Source organism: Bos taurus, chromosome 25, assembly GCF_002263795.3.
Source record: "Bos taurus isolate L1 Dominette 01449 registration number 42190680 breed Hereford chromosome 25, ARS-UCD2.0, whole genome shotgun sequence".
Taxonomy (NCBI): domain Eukaryota; kingdom Metazoa; phylum Chordata; class Mammalia; order Artiodactyla; family Bovidae; genus Bos; species Bos taurus.
In genome coordinates this window covers 6,369,796-6,382,742 of record NC_037352.1, presented here as the reverse complement: position 1 = coordinate 6,382,742, position 12,947 = coordinate 6,369,796, and the positions used below count along the sequence as shown (strand labels likewise).

Sequence of the window (12,947 nt, the reverse complement as noted above, 5' to 3'; positions counted from 1 at the left end):
CCATGGGTCCCACATCCACAGATGGGAAGGGTCTACTGGATACACATTGGAATATTACTCAGCCTTGAAAAAGAAGGAAATCCTGGCACATGCTTCCATCTAGATGAATCTTGACGACATCATGCTGAGCAAAATAAGCCACTTCTAAAAGGACAAATCATGTGTGAGTCCAGTTTCATGAGGTACTTAGAGCAGACAGATTCACAGAAACAGGAATGGTAGTTGCCAAGGTCTGGCAGACTGGGAGCCAGGAAACTCGTGTTTGATGGATATAGAATTTCCATTTGGGAAGATGAAAAAGTTCTGGAGATGGGTGGTGGTGTTGGTTGCCCAACAATGTGAGTACACCTCATGTGTATTAATTGTACACTTAAAAAGATCTAAGAGGGCAAATTTGAATATTGGTTCAATATTGGTTCATTAATTGTGAGTGATGTCTCACAATAATGTAAGATATTGACAACAGAAGAAACTGGGTTGAGAGTACACAGGATTTCTGTACCATGCTGGCAACATTTTTTTAAATCTAAGTAAGTAAGTGAAGTCGCTCAGTCGCGTCTGACTCTTTGCGACCCCATGGACTGTAGCCTACCAGGCTCCTCTGTTCATGGGATTGTCCAGGCAATAGTACTGGAGTGGATTGCCATTTCCTTCTCCAGCAGATCTTCCTGACCCAGGGATCGGACCTGGGTCTCCCGCATTGTAGACAGACGCTTTACCATCTGAGCCACCAGGGAAGTCCTTTTAAATCTAAAACTACTCTCAAATGAAATGTTTATTTAAAATAGAGGAAGTTAATACTAAGCTGAGGTGTGAAGAATGAACTGGGGTTGCCCAAGGGAATGGTGAAGGGTAAGACAAAACAACCTCCACACGCAAAAGTCCAAGAATGAGACAAACTTAGCGTGTTCTGGGCTTAGTCGCTCAGTCGTGCCCAGCTCTTTGCAACCCCAAGGACTATAGCCCATCAGGCTTCTCTGTCCATGAGGATTCTCCAGGCAAGAATACTGGAGTGTGTTGCCATGGCCTCCTCCAGAGGATCTTCCCACCCAGAGATCAAACCCAGGTCTCCCACACTGCGGTGGATTCTTTACCATCTGAGCCACTAGGGAAGCCCATAGTGTATTAAAGTTTGGGAACTAAAAATGACCCAGTCTGGCTGGGACAGTGTTCCCAAGGTCCCAGATTCCTGAATGAGATCATTCGGCTGGGACCCTATGGTTCTAGCAATGTCCTAACCTTTGCTGGTGGCTTGAGTACCAGTGGGATCCCCCACAGGAAAGCCCAGGAAGCCTCGAGAAACAGAGATGAGGAAGCAGTGTGTGCACACGTGTGTGTGTGCTCAGTCGTATCTGACTCTGCAACCCCGTAAACTGTAGCCCAACGGGTTCCTCTAGCCATAGAATTTTCCAGGCAAGGATACTGGAGTAGATTGCTGTTTCCTCCTCCAGGGGATCTTCCTCACCCAGGTATTGAACCTAGGTCTCTTGTGTCTCCTGCATCAGGAAGATCCCCGTGGAGGAGGGCATGACAACCCACTCCAGTATTCTTGCCTGGAGAATCCCCATGGACAGAGGAGACTTAGCCCATGGAGTCCTAAGAGTCAGACACGACTGAACGACTAATACTTCAACCTTCCTGTACCATTGGATATTTTTCCTGACCAACAAGTTCCCTGGACTCCTCAATGACTCATGCCAGGGCCTCCATCACACATTAGGATGAAAGCTCTCACACCCTGAAAGTTCCCTGAGTATCAGTGTCAATAGCGTGATAGAGAAATCAAAGGAAAGAAACTCCAAGGTGTTATTTGCAACTTGTCATAAAAAAAAAAAAAACAACAAAAACCACCATCAGAGGATCTCAAAAATAAGCAGTGTGGTGAGTATGAGAAGCAGCGAGAGTTTATCTCCCCAGCTGCTTGACACAGTATCAACTTTCTAATCGGGAGACACGCAAGGGAGAAGAATTTATTGTTTTAATTATAATCTACAGCGCAGCCTTATTTTTTGATAAGGCGCCAAAGCACATGCTCTTCGGGGTGTTCCTGCTGGGAAAGGTCGGGCAGGCGTGCAGAAGGGAGCCAGTGCATTGTCTCACTCCCCTTGTAGCGCTTTTGATCCTGAGCACCGAGCAATTTGGCTATGGAGATTTAATCCCAAGGTTTTCATACACAGCTTGTTATATTCCCCCCAGCTCAACCAACTTCTCCGATGCTCGCTTATTTGCAAGCGGCTAAGCTGATGCTGTCCTCAGAAGCTCAGCGGCTAACAAGCCGGAATTAGGCATTTTACTCCTGCTTCGCTTGCTGCGAATGCGTCGGATTCAGTGCAAGTTTTTCCTTTTAGCCAGAACCTGTTATTCAAAATGTATGAATTATTGGACACACTAAGTCAAGTTCAATGGCCAGGATCCTTGGGCTGAGTCAGATCAGGCTCATTACTTCGGCGGTAGACTGAGCTCTCAGAAAACAACGGAGGATTCTTTTAAGAGACTCAAGTCAGGCTGGACAACAGTGGTTCCCAAAGGGATAAAGTCAGGGCGGGAAGGATGCTGCCCACAAGTTGTCTGGAGGATGTGGGGTTTCAGCACAGAGACTGGAGTTCCTGTCTCCACTTTTCTGTAGGTACACAATGCCATTTAATCCTCAAACACCCTAGCAAGGTCACTCTTTTTATCACACCACATTTTTACTGTTGAATTATCTTGCCCAAGATCCCACCGCTAGTTAAGGACAGAACTGGGATTTGAACCAGCGTTGATTTGATTCCAAAATCCATGTTCTCACCCATTATATTATACTGCCTTCTCTAATATTCTAGGGGTTGAATGTCCTCTCTGGGCATTTGGGGTTTCCCCACCACTGTGGTTGTTATGCTCTATCATCCTCTCCATCCAAAGTGCTTGCCTTTAAGAAAGCGCCAGAAGGCAGACACATAAAATCTCCAGACTCGAGGGCTGACCTTGGAGATCATGCAACCTATGAGCCTTGGGTACAAGGGGGCCCCTGTGACGAGTGTGCACAGCAGCAGTCTGTCTTTAGACTGTGATCTCTACTTCAGGGTCACCTGGCAGGTCGGACTGGGGGGTTGCTTAGAAAGTTCTCCCTGCTTTTCTAATTGTGCTTGAGCTATAACCCTACTTTGAGCACTTTGGGGCTTGAAGAAGTCTGATTTCTTTTTTAAGAAACAATTCTGTGGCCGACTCTGTTATATACTCATGTGACTTATCCTTCACATCACAATTTTAAATAATCTACATAGTGATGTTCACTGTTTGTGAAATATTAATGAATAGAAACCCTCTTTGTTCACTTCTGCTTTTCTAATGCCTTTCCTAACTGTCCTAACTTCCTGCTTTCTGTCCTGTCTGCTTTCCTAAATGTCCTGGGAGCACCAGGAGTTGCTGTGTATAATATCTGCAGATCAGATGAGTCACTTTTGGGGTCAAGGAGCATCAGTGTCTCCAGCCCTACTTAGGTGCACATACACCCAGCTCATTCCACCATCTTGGTCATTCCCTGTTCTAATCCATTCTCATTCCTCCAGAAGGGTGGTGTCCCCAAGTGAACACTCTGTGTACAACCAGATAATAATACAGTTCCCTTGATGGAGAGTGCATACCTCATGGCTCAGACAGTAAAGAATCTGCCTGCAATGCAGAAGATGCGGGATTGATCTCTGGGTCGGGAAGATACCCTGGAGTAGGAAAAGGCAACTCACTCCAGTATTCTTGCCTGGAGAATCCAGAGGTAGAGGAGCCTGGAGGGCTGTAGTCCATGGGATCGCAAACAGGATTGAGTGACTTTCACCTTACTTTTCTCGATAGAGAACCTCTGCCCAAGCCTCACAAAGATGCTCATTTTCCTGTCCTGCCTGTGAGGGCAGGTAAGGTTCACCGTTGCCGTTTTGCAGATCTGCATGGCCAGTGTGTGCAGAGCGAAAATCCAAGGCAATGATCCATCCCAAATAATCTGAACCCTGCCTTCTTTGTGAGGTTCAGAGGAACACAAGAGGGCCTAAGATTTAGCAAACTTCACATCTAGACTCCCCTACCCACTGGATGACCTGGGGCGACTATCCTTAAACTAAGCTCCTCTTTTCCTACCAGGAAAATGCAAACATTAGTATGTGCCTCACAGGGCTGTGTGTGAATTAAATGAGATAATGCACTCAGAAAGGTTAGCCTGGCACAGAATAAGCACTCACTTAATTTAACCTTTATTACCATTATTAGATAGCAGAGGTCTGGCAAAAAAAGCAAAAACCAACAGCATTATTTCCATACACAACGCTGTAGAGTAATGCTGGTAGGGATTTTGTTCCACAAAAATGACTTTTATTAGAGGCAAATGACAATCGGGCTAGCTTTTTGGCAGCTTAAGTCTATGGCTGACCCAGACAACCCTCCCTGTTTAAAACCAGGAGCCTTTTTGCTCCCTATCTGCTCAGCCCAGGGCTGGAAAAAAAAAAGTCCCCGAGGAGGTTAACTCCAACCTAAGCCCAGGATCAGAAAATGGAGTTGATACATTTTCCACTTAAAATTGGAATGATGAGATTTGTTAGAGAGATATCTGTTCTCTGTTATTCAGTCTGTCATGTTTTAAAAAATAATAAAACTGCTTAGTTGACTACCCAGAGAGACTCTTGTTGTGCAAGAAGACACCTTTATGAGTAGATAACAGGTAACACTGAACACTCCAGGCCCGGGATTCTCATGTCTCTGTGTAGATCAGAGTTGTCTGGGTTACCTTTTGCAAATTACAGTCCCACGGTTCATCATTAGGGATTCTGATTCACTGGGCTGAAGAGCAACCCAATCACCTTTTGAGGGACCCAAACCAAGATGCCGATGTGTCCTGTGTCTCAGCTCTTTATCTTTAATATGTAAGATGAGAATACCTAGACAGTGTATGAAAAGGTAGAGACATCACTTTGCTGACAAAAGTCTGGATAGTCAAAGCTATGATTTTTTCCAGTTGTCATATATGGATGTGAGAGTTGGATCATAAAGAAGGCTGAGTGCCGAACAATTGATGCGTTGGAACTGAAGACTCACTTCGTGACCACTTGCTCCTCTCCGAAGGCTGTGGGGGAACCCTCCACATTCTTGGGTGTATGACGGACCCAAAGGAGTCCCTAAGAGAAGACGTCCATGCTTCTATCTTGCTCATGGCTCACTGGCATGTCCACGAGTATGTAAGTGGAAAAAGTCATCATGGGTCCTTTCCCTAATCCTCTTGGCCATGTGTCCACCTCACAGGTGGGCTGAAGAAGCTAATGAGAAGATCAGAAGGAAGAAGGAGACCCTCTGGGGAGGCATCTGAGCATACTTACAAACTGCCAAATGCTTGTGTCCTCTGGGTCTCAGAGATTAAGAGACATTAAGAGAGCCTAGATATAGATCTAACACCAGACTTATTACCGACAAGGATGTAGGTAAACTCTTAACCACTGTGTGTCCCAATTTCTCACCTTCTATTCATGCATTATCACACCAGCATCCGAAATATCTGTTCAACCCAATGAATGCAATGAAACTTACAGTTCTCGGAAAAATAAGCACACACAAATCAAATGGAACTACTACGGTGAGTTGAATATAAGTGGTAAGCTTTTGAATGGTGGCAGGTCCACATTTAGACAAAATTCAATCTCCAAATTCAAGTTCACCCTCAGCCAGCTCTTACTAACTAACCACGTGAAATATCAGGTTACTGCTGTAAGACGTCAATTATGTCAGATGCTTTTGGGTAACTAAACGAGAGGTAATTTTCTGGCTGACAGATACCCAAATATTTCACTCACCTCCTGACATCCACACCCTTCAAGGAAGCTGAACTTCTCCCCAATGCCAAAGGGGATAAATCTGGATTGCTCTGTGTCTATGGGTCTCAAAATGTTGCTCTGCGACCAGCAGCATCAGCATCATGTGGGAACTTAAACATGCAGAATCTTGGGCCCCACCCCAAACCTACTGAATTCAGAAATTCTGAGAGTCGGGTCCAGTATTCGAGGTTTTCTCAGGTTCTCCAGGGAATTGTGAAGGATGTTCAAGTATGAGAAACACTGCTTTAAGTCATTACTCTTAAGGGTCTCATTTCTTTTGTTAAGTGATAAAACCAAACAATAATCTGGCCAATATGATGTCAGGGGAAAAATATTTCTGGAATGTGATGTCAGGGGGAAAAAAATCTCTGGAAGAGGTAAAAGGGCTGCTAGGGAGCTTTTCATAAGAAGAAAAATCCAAAAGGGTCATTTCCTACTCTCCTCTGAAGTGTTATCATCTTGTGTGATGTCTTTAGCAGTAGCAGCTATCTTGGGACCAGGAGGAATGTCCATCTAAGAGGGTAGACACAATGAGAGTAGCAGAATGGCAGAGTAGAAATATAGCAAAAATTTGAAACATTACTGATGCTGAATTGCTAAACTGTCTAAATTAGCTTTGGGCTTCCCTGGCGGCTCAAGTGGTAAAGAATTTGCCTGCAATGCAGGAGACCCGGGTTCGATTCCTGACTCAGGAAGATTCCCTGGAGAAGGGGAATGGCTACCCACTCTAGTATTCTTGCCTGGAGAATTCCATGGACAGAAGAGCCTGGCGGGCTACAATTCACGGGGTCACAAAAACTCAGACAGGACTGAGCAACTAACACACACACAACACAGCTTTGCCTCCTGAATTCCTAAGTGAGATCACACATACCTTTCTTCAAAAACTATTTTCAGTTGACTTTTCAATTACTTACTCAACAGGATTCAACCAATACACCATTTAAACATGATTCTTCCCTTTAACAAGTTTTCAGGAGAAAACAAAAGCCATTCAGTAGGGTGATAAAAGTTACAAATAAATGTGACTATATTGTGGCCTATAATGGTTTGAAAGAAAATGGACTCGAATAAGAGATATGTCTGAAAACTATGCTGATTATATTTTCGAAACCAATTTGGATTTGGGAAAGATTTTTTTCTGTTGTTTGTGTTATTTCCAGGTGCAAGCAATAATTTGGAATGCCAAAATATTGCAATTTCTAGGTCATTTACTTGATTTACAGACATAACACAGTAGAATATTTGAAACTAGAATTGTCCTTCCGAATCCAAGCTGAACGGCTGCCATATCAATAACTTTTCCAATTAACAGCTGAAATTTTAAATGCTTCCACAACCTAGATGAAATGCTTTCATCTGGCAACATGAAATGTATAATAATCTGTGGCTTGGTTTTTATATGTATCCACTCCAGCAAATCTTGGGGAATTCTTACTTCACCCACAATATTCAAGTTACCAGAGAAGAAAGGGAGAACAGAAACAAATATCTTTTTTGCACAGAATGGCAAGCGCCAGGTAATTGCTCACACCAAGTGAAGCAAAATGGTATCTTGGACTTGCCCCAGAAAGTCTGTCTCAAAATATAATAATGATTGGTGTTTATCCACAAATCTAGAATCTAGAAATTAGAGATGACTACTGATATTAAAACTCAAGGCCAAATGTATCCATTCTCCCACTCACTTATCTATCCATCCACTCATTTGTCCATCCATCCATTCATCCATCTATCCATCTACACACTCACCCATCCATTCATTTGTCCATACATACATACGTACATACATACTCTCATACATCCATTCATCTGTCTGTCCATCCACCCAAAGAAGCATCCATTCATTTGTCCATCCATCCATCCACCTACCCATCCATCCATCCATCCATCCATTCATCTGTCCACCCATGTACCCATCCATGCATCCACTGTTTTAATTATTCAAGAAACAATTAATGCCTACTCTGTCACATACCGCAATAGTCAAAACAGACTAAAATATCTGCCCTGATGGAGCTGACATCTAGTGGGGAAAGACAAACACAAACAAAAAAAAAAAAGCATAACTATATAGTGCATCAGATAAGTGAGTGATACGACAGCATGTCAGATGAAGGGGAACGGGATATACAGGAATGCGCAGAGGGTCTGATTTTAATGGAGGGGTCAAAGAGGTCTGGTCTGAAAAGATGATGAACAAATAAATTTGAAAGGGAAGTAAGGGAGCAAACATCAATATAAGACACTTACTTTTTCAGAAAATGGACAAGGGGAGCTTTGAGAAATGGATGCTCCCCATTGTGAGGAAGCGAGCATCTGGGCACAGCGTAGACTGAACCAGTGACCCAGCCAACCCCGGGGGAAGGAGGCAAGCCCTGGAATCAGACAATCCCTGCATTCGTGACTGTTAGAGGTAGGTTCCAAGGATGCACTGGGGTGCTGAAGACACAATATCTCTACCTTTAAAATACCCATGACCTGGTGGGAGAGATGCATTGGGTACAACAGGAAGAAAAGTACAGAAAGTTAGTTAGAACCTAGAACAAGAAGTCTTATTCTGGTTTGAAGAGTTAAATCAGAGGGTATATCCTTAGTGCAGTGATGTCTGATCCAAAGAAGGTTGACTATAAGAATGAGTCAAGGGTTAGGGTGGGGACTGGGGATTGAGCATCGCAGGCAGCCAGAAAGGCATGTGCAGATGCCCTGTGGCAGCGACATCATGATTATTGGGGGGACCTAGGGGCATCTGCGTGGCTGGCCATGAGAAAGGAGGAGGGAGGTACTGAAGCTATAGAGGTCTGCGGATCATAGCGACGATGTCAGTCTTCCTCCAGCCACCTTCAAGATTTCATCTTCTTCCTGTGCAGGTACATGTGCTCAGGTGTGTCCGACTCTTCGTGACCCCATGGACTGCAGCCCGCCAAGCTCCTCTGTCCACGGAGTCCTCCAGGCAAGAATACTGGAGTGGGTAGCCATTCCCTTCTCCAGGGGATCTTCCTGACCCAGTGATTGAACCCAGGTCTCTTGTGTGTCCTGCATTGGCAGGCAGATTCTTTACCACCAGGGCCACCTGGGAAGCCTTAAAGATGTTGATCTTAACCACTGAAAGTTTTTTATTTCTTTTAATTGAAATCATTGTGACTGCTGGGTGGGAGGCCATGTACTCATTAGGATAACCAACTTGACTGCAGCCACCCAGGGAGGAATTTGCTTCCAGATGTTTCTGGGAAAACCAGGAAGGGCCCTTGTCAGGCTGAGGATATGAAGAAAGGGGAGAGGAAGAGGGCAACAGAGACAAGTTCCTTGAACTGCGGAAAGGAGATTTCATCTCTGCTATGAGATGAAAACACTTTGCAAAGAATATTCACAATGAAAACCAGATTGAAGGCCAACAAACAGAGGCCCAGAGCCCCAGGGACATCCTCAAGTTCACAGCATCAAGAAACCAGGCCCCTTTTCCATTTAAGTAAACAGGAGGGAAGAATATAAAGTGAGGTATATTTGTACTTGAATAAATGTGTGTATGCCCATGTGTTTTCCACTCATGCGATCCTAATGCCATGACAATGAGACTGACAACCTTTATTTTGATGTTGTCATTTGGGAAGTAAGAATTAGGTCGCTGTTGTCAGGGGGCCAGGGGCCCAGGACACGGACATGAAGATGGTGTTTGCTACTTGATGATCCGTAGGTCTGTTGCTGACCCCCTGAATAGCCGTAGGCATGATGCCACTGTTTGCATTATATTATAAAAAGGCATCTCTCTCAGAAGATGAATTACCAGTGGTTAAAAGGACCAAATGCTGAAGCTGAAGTTCCAATACTTTGGCCATCTGATGTGAAGAGCTGACTCACTGGAAAAGACCCTGACACCGGGAAAGATTGAAGGCAGGAGGAGAAGGGGGTGACAGAGGACAAGATGGCTAGATGGCATCATTTCTCAAGGACAGGAGTTGGAGCAAACTCCGGGAGATAGCGAAGGACAGAGGAGCCTGGCGTGCTGCAGTCCATGGGGTGGCAAAGACTTGGCCATGACTTAGCGACTGAACAACAACAACCCCTTCCTCCAGGCCAATGTAGCCATGCCCTGGCACAGGGGACTTAAACAGAAGGCCCAGAGCCAATTTCTGCTCCCTGCTCATGATCTCTAAGGCCCTCCATGAGCAGAGAACTTCACGGTGGTCTGTAGATCTGCATCACTCTCAAGAGGTAGAGCATCCCAGGGTGATCAGCCAGTGGTACCCAGACAGGTGGAGGAGGGGAAGGAATGCAAGTCGAGGTGTGTTCTCCCAGCCACCTTGCCCCGCCTCCAGATCCTAAAACCAATTAGGAAATCTCTACTCTGAGCAGACAAGACCGGGGTTTTCTGACACCAAACAGGATCACGTGTGGAGGGAGTCAGGCCCTTGGCAGACGCTACTGGGAGTTGGAGATGCACGCCGGCGTGTTTTCTGTTTACAGTTTTTCAGCTGAGTACTTTGTGTTTACACTGGAATTAATCCAGGCCCATAAAACAAGTGCTATATCAACACAACAGATGTACTGACGATACATTCAAAGGTGATTCCCGTCACAATGAGAATCCACCCACTAGCTGGAGACCAAAGCAGGTATCTTCCGGATTTCTCTAGGAGAGGCCCTTCCATGATATGAAATATTGGGGTTGGGGGGCAAGCCCTCATGTAGGGGAGCTCTTAAAGGAACAGATTCTGGGGTTGGATCAACCCTGCATGGACCTCTGCCTCTGCCCCTGCCCCTTAATCAGGACCAGCTATAGAATTCCCAGGGCTGGTGCAAGAAGGAAATGCGGGGCACCATATTAAAAATGTATTAAGCATATTCAAATTCTTTGAATTATTAAGAATAATTTAAAAATCATTAAGAACCCCAAGCAGAGATTTAGACAACATCTGGGGTCCTTCAAAGCACGGGGACCCACGTGAACATACAGGGAACATGCCCACGAAGCTGAACTTGCCCTCAATAAAAGGGATTCGGTTTGACATTTCCAAAACAGGGATGTTAATGATATTGACTTAATAGGGTTGTTGTAAGAATCAAAGAAGGAAATGAATCTTAGACTGCACACTGGCCCATACTCTCAATAATGTTAATTATTAGCATGCATTAAAGTGTGAATACGATCTCTTATATCATCCAAACAAAATGCCCATCTGTATAAATATTTAATATTTCCTCGCCAACAGCTCTGAGGTCTGTTAAATTCCTGCAGAGAAAACAAAGCTAGATTAAAAAAAAAAACAAAAGACACTCCAAAGAGCTGGAAGAAGAAAGCTATTCAAAAGATGTGACATATCAAAATACAAAGAGGGTGAAGGATGGGAGGAAAGCATCTTTGGATGTTCCAAAGGGGGGGGGAAACAAACAAAATGTATTTTAGCTAAAACCTAATGCTTTGGTAGATGGGGGGCTCAGAATAGAGATTTTCCAATTAAAATCTAACTGTTCCTGGGTTTCCTTGGTGGCTCAATGCTACAGAATCCACCTGCCAATGCAGGAGACAGGGGTTCGATCCCTGATCCAGGAAGATCCCAGATGCCGCAGAGCAACTAAGCCCAGGCACCACAACTACTGAGCCTGTGTGCCACAACTACTGAAGCCCCTCTCTCTGGAGTCTGTCCTCCACAACAAGAGAAGCCGCCACAGTGAGAAGGCTGAGCACCACAGCTAGAGTCTTCCCTGCGCACTGCAACTAGAGAAAAGGCCGTGCTACAACAAAGACCCAGGACAGCCACAGATCAATCGATTAAATTATTTAAAAATCTAGGCTAGGCTAAGTCACTTCAGTCGTGTCCGACTCTATGTGACCCCATAGACGGCAGCCTCCCAGGCTCCCCCGTCCCTGGGATTCTCCAGGCAAGAACACTGGAGTGGGTTGCCATTTCCTTCTCCAATGCATGAAAGTGAAAAGTGAAAATGAAGTCGCTCAGTCGTGTCCGACCCTCAGCGACCCCATGGACTGCAGCCTTCCAGGCTCCTCCATCCATGGGATTCTCCAGGCAAGAGTACTGGAGTGGGGTGCCATTGCCTTCTAACTGCTCCTAATACTTGATTGCAGCTATTCATTTGAAAGATATAGTCCCATTTCAATTCAAAGCTAAAACATAGCCCTTCTAGATATATAGCTCTAAGATGGTGGAGACAACATCTGTCTTGTTCACTGTATCACATCTGTCACATAATTTGTGCCCCACAAATCACTACTGAATAAATTAATGAATCTGTGAGCAAAACACGGAAACAAGGACTTTTCTATGGGAAAGGGGTTGGACAAGGGCTGACCCCATATAGAGAGGACAGTCATCAACACGGCAGTCCCTGGTGGAACTGTCCTGGGTCCATCCTTGTCTGGAGGACTTCCCTGGGACCCAGAAGGTCAAAAGGAAGGTCAGAAAGAAGAAAATACAGATTGGCAATTGCACGTGTTCCTGGTGGAAATGCATGGGTGCGACAATGACTGGATCAGCTGAGGCAGAACCTCATTCCTCTATCGTATCTCAAGCTCCACCCACATACTTGTTTTTGAGTAGACGTTTGAGTTATGGATGGTATTCTGTCTTTTTAGTTTCTTGATCTAACCAGTCAGTTTCCCGCATCTCTGTGTAGCTTGCCTTCACACATCAAGGCAGAGAGTATAATCCAAAAGGTGGCTTTCATTCACTCTTCTTCAAATGCATGGCAATTCTGGATGTATGAATTCAACTTGATTATATGTATAAGAGCCTATAATACACACATATGATTGGGAAATAGGGTGAGGGGAAAAGGATAAAACATGAATTTGGATGTAAAAGCATGGGAGGCTACCTTCTAGTGAAAAGATACAGTTTTAGGAGACTCCGGGAAGACACTGATCACGGAGGTCCACCCTGGGAGCAGGCGCCCCATCTCCATCACCAGCATTCCGTCTACCGACCCCAGAAGCCTTCCCCACTTGCCACTGACTGCGGTTTTCTTAATCATAACATTCTCCCTGCCGAGACAGCAACGCTTCCTCCCTGCCTTTTTTGAGGGACAACTTCTATCCCTCCTCTGAAGATTCTGTTCAGAGAACTTCCACTCTAGGAAGTGATCCATAAGGTTATAGGCCCTCCT

At 44.9% G+C, this 12,947-nt stretch overlaps 1 protein-coding gene across 17 annotated transcripts in view; it reads right to left on the bottom strand.

Moving 5' to 3' along the window:
• RBFOX1 (RNA binding fox-1 homolog 1) overlaps window positions 1–12,947 on the bottom strand; it is a 2,433,924-nt gene that overhangs the window by 257,614 nt on the left and 2,163,363 nt on the right. The window lies entirely within an intron of this gene.